Below are 4251 nucleotides of genomic sequence, written 5' to 3' on the forward strand. Positions count from 1 at the left end.
AAGATGCATATATAAGAATATCCCCATCATTCCGGGACACCCTTCGGATATGATATAAATTTCGAAGTACTAAAGCATCCGGTACTTTGGATGGGGTTTGTTAGGCCCAATAGATCTATCTTTAGGATTCGCGTCAATTAGGGTGTCTGTTCCCTAATTCTTAGATTACCAGACTTAATAAAAAGGGGCATATTCTATTTCGATAATTCAACCATAGAATGTAGTTTCACGTACTTGTGTCTATTTTGTAAATCATTTATAAAACCTGCATGTATTCTCATCCCAAAAATATTAGATTTTAAAAGTGGGACTATAACTCACTTTCACAGATTTTTACTTCGTCGGGAAGTAAGACTTGGCCACTGGTTGATTCACGAACCTATAACAATATATACATATATATCAAAGTATGTTCAAAATATATTTACAACACTTTTAATATATTTTGATGTTTTAAGTTTATTAAGTCAGCTGTCCTCATTAGTAACCTACAACTAGTTGTCCACAGTTAGATGTACAGAAATAAATCGATAAATATTATCTTGAATCAATCCACGACCCAGTGTATACGTATCTCAGTATTGATCACAACTCAAACTATATATATTTTGGAATCAACCTCAACCCTGTATAGCTAACTCCAACATTCACATATAGAGTGTCTATGGTTGTTCCGAAATATATATAGATGTGTCGACATGATAGGTCGAAACATTGTATACGTGTCTATGGTATCTCAAGATTACATAATATACAATACAAGTTGATTAAGTTATGGTTGGAATAGATTTGTTACCAATTTTCACGTAGCTAAAATGAGAAAAATTATCCAATCTTGTTTTACCCATAACTTCTTCATTTTAAATCCGTTTTGAGTGAATCAAATTGCTATGGTTTCATATTGAACTCTATTTTATGAATCTAAACAGAAAATGTATAGGTTTATAGTCGGAAAAATAAGTTACACGTTGTTTTTGTAAAAGTAGTCATTTCAGTCGAAAGAACGACGTCTAGATGACCATTTTAGAAAACATACTTCCACTTTGAGTTTAACCATAATTTTTGGATATAGTTTCATGTTCATAATAAAAATCATTTTCTCAGAATAACAACTTTTAAATCAAAGTTTATCATAGTTTTTAATTAACTAACCCAAAACAGCCCGCGGTGTTACTACGACGGCGTAAATCCGGTTTTACGGTGTTTTTCGTGTCTCCGGGTTTTAAATCATTAAGTTAGCATATCATATAGATATAGAACATGTGTTTATTTGATTTTAAAAGTCAAGTTAGAAGGATTAACTTTTGTTTGCGAACAAGTTTAGAATTAACTAAACTATGTTCTAGTGATTACAAGTTTAAACCTTCGAATAAGATAGCTTTATATGTATGAATCGAATGATGTTATGAACATCATTACTACCTTAATTTCCTTGGATAAACCTACTGGAAAAGAGAAAAATGGATTTAGCTTCAACGGATCCTTGGATGGCTCGAAGTTCTTGAAGCAGAATCATGACACGAAAACAAGTTCAAGTAAGATCATCACTTGAAATAAGATTGTTATAGTTATAGAAATTGAACCAAAGTTTGAATATAATTATTACCTTGTATTAGAATGATAACCTACTGTAAGAAACAAAGATTTCTTGAGGTTGGATGATCACCTTACAAGATTGGAAGTGAGCTAGCAAACTTGAAAGTATTCTTGATTTTATGTAACTAGAACTTGTAGAATATATGAAGAACACTTAGAACTTGAAGATAGAACTTGAGAGAGATCAATTAGATGAAGAAAATTGAAGAATGAAAGTGTTTGTAGGTGTTTTTGGTCATTGGTGTATGGATTAGATATAAAGGATATGTAATTTTGTTTTCATGTAAATAAGTCATGAATGATTACTCATATTTTTGTAATTTTATGAGATATTTCATGCTAGTTGCCAAATGATGGTTCCCACATGTGTTAGGAGACTCACATGGGCTGCTAAGAGCTGATCATTGGAGTGTATATACCAATAGTACATACATCTAAAAGCTGTGTATTGTACGAGTACGAATACGGGTGCATACGAGTAGAATTGTTGATGAAACTGAACGAGGATGTAATTGTAAGAATTTTTGTTAAGTAGAAGTATTTTGATAAGTGTATTGAAGTCTTTCAAAAGTGTATAAATACATATTAAAACACTACATGTATATACATTTTAACTGAGTCGTTAAGTCATCGTTAGTCGTTACATGTAAGTGTTGTTTTGAAACCTTTAGGTTAACGATCTTGTTAAATGTTGTTAACCCAATGTTTATAATATCAAAAGAGATTTTAAATTATTATATTATCATGATATTATCATGTATGAATATCTCTTAATATGATATATATACATTAAATGTCTTTACAACGATAATCGTTACATATATGTCTCGTTTAAAAATCATTAAGTTAGTAGTCTTGTTTTTACATATGTAGTTCATTGTTAATATACTTTATGATATGTTTTCTTATCATAGTATCATGTTAACTATATATATATATCCATATACATGTCATCATATAGTTTTTACAAGTTTTAACGTTCGTGAATCACCGATCAACTTGGGTGGTCAATTGTCTATATGAAACATATTTCAATTAATCAAGTCTTAACAAGTTTGATTGCTTAACATGTTGGAAACATTTAATCATGTAAATATCAATCTCAATTAATATATATAAACATGGAAAAGTTCGGGTCACTACAATACCTACCCGTAAAATAAATTTCGTTCCGAAATTTTAAGCTGTTGAAGGTGTTGACGAATCTTCTGGAAATAGATGCGGGTATTTCTTCTTCATCTAATCTTCACGCTCCCAGGTGAACTCAGGTCCTCTACGAGCATTCCATCGAACCTTAACAATTGGTATCTTGTTTTGCTTAAGTCTTTTAACCTCACGATCCATTATTTCGACGGGTTCTTCGATGAATTGGAGTTTTTCGTTGATTTGGATTTCATCTAACGGAATAGTGAGATCTTCTTTAGCAAAACATTTCTTCAAATTCGAGACGTGGAAAGTGTTATGTACAGGCCCGAGTTGTTGAGGTAACTCAAGTCGGTAAGCTACTGGTCCTACACGATCAATAATCTTGAATGGTCCAATATACCTTGGATTTAATTTCCCTCATTTACCAAATTGAACAACGCCTTTCCAAGGTGCAACTTTAAGCATGACCATCTCTCCAATTTCAAATTCTATATCTTTTCTTTTAATGTCAGCGTAGCTCTTTTGTCGACTTTGGGCGGTTTTCAATCGTTGTTGAATTTGGATGATCTTCTCGGTAGTTTCTTGTATAATCTCCGGACTCGTTTTCTGTCTATCCCCCACTTCACTCCAACAAATCGGAGACCTGCACTTTCTACCATAAAGTGCTTCAAACAGCGCCATCTCAATGCTTGAATGGTAGCTGTTGTTGTAGGAAAATTCTGCTAACGGTAGATGTCGATCCCAACTGTTTCCGAAATCAATAACACATGCTCGTAGCATGTGTTCAAGCGTTTGTATCGTCCTTTCGCTCTGCCCATCAGTTTGTGGATGATAGGCAGTACTCATGTCTAGACGAGTTCCTAATGCTTGCTGTAATGTCTGCCAGAATCTTGAAATAAATCTGCCATCCCTATCAGAGATAATAGAGATTGGTATTCCATGTCTGGAGACGACTTCCTTCAAATACAGTCGTGCTAACTTCTCCATCTTGTCATCTTCTCTTATTGGCAGGAAGTGTGCTGATTTGGTGAGACGATCAACTATTACCCAAATAGTATCAAAACCACTTGCAGTCCTTGGCAATTTAGTGATGAAATCCATGGTAATGTTTTCCCATTTCCATTCCGGGATTTCAGGTTGTTGTAGTAGACCTGATGGTTTCTGATGTTCAGCTTTGACCTTAGAACACGTCAAACATTCTCCTACATATTTAGCAATATCGACTTTCATACCTGGCCACCAAAAATGTTTCTTAAGATCCTTGTACATCTTCCCCGTTCCAGGATGTATTGAGTATCTAGTTTTATGAGCTTCTCTAAGTACCATTTCTCTCATATCTCCAAATTTTGGTACCCAAATTCTTTCAGCCCTATACCGGGTTCCGTCTTCTCGAATATTAAGATGCTTCTCCAATCCTTTGGGTATTTCATCCTTTAAATTTCCCTCTTTTAAAACTCCTTGTTGCGCCTCCTTTATTTGAGTAGTAAGGTTAGTGTGAATCATTATATT

The sequence above is a fragment of the Rutidosis leptorrhynchoides genome, chromosome 1, assembly GCF_046630445.1.
Source record: "Rutidosis leptorrhynchoides isolate AG116_Rl617_1_P2 chromosome 1, CSIRO_AGI_Rlap_v1, whole genome shotgun sequence".
Lineage (NCBI taxonomy): Eukaryota > Viridiplantae > Streptophyta > Magnoliopsida > Asterales > Asteraceae > Rutidosis > Rutidosis leptorrhynchoides.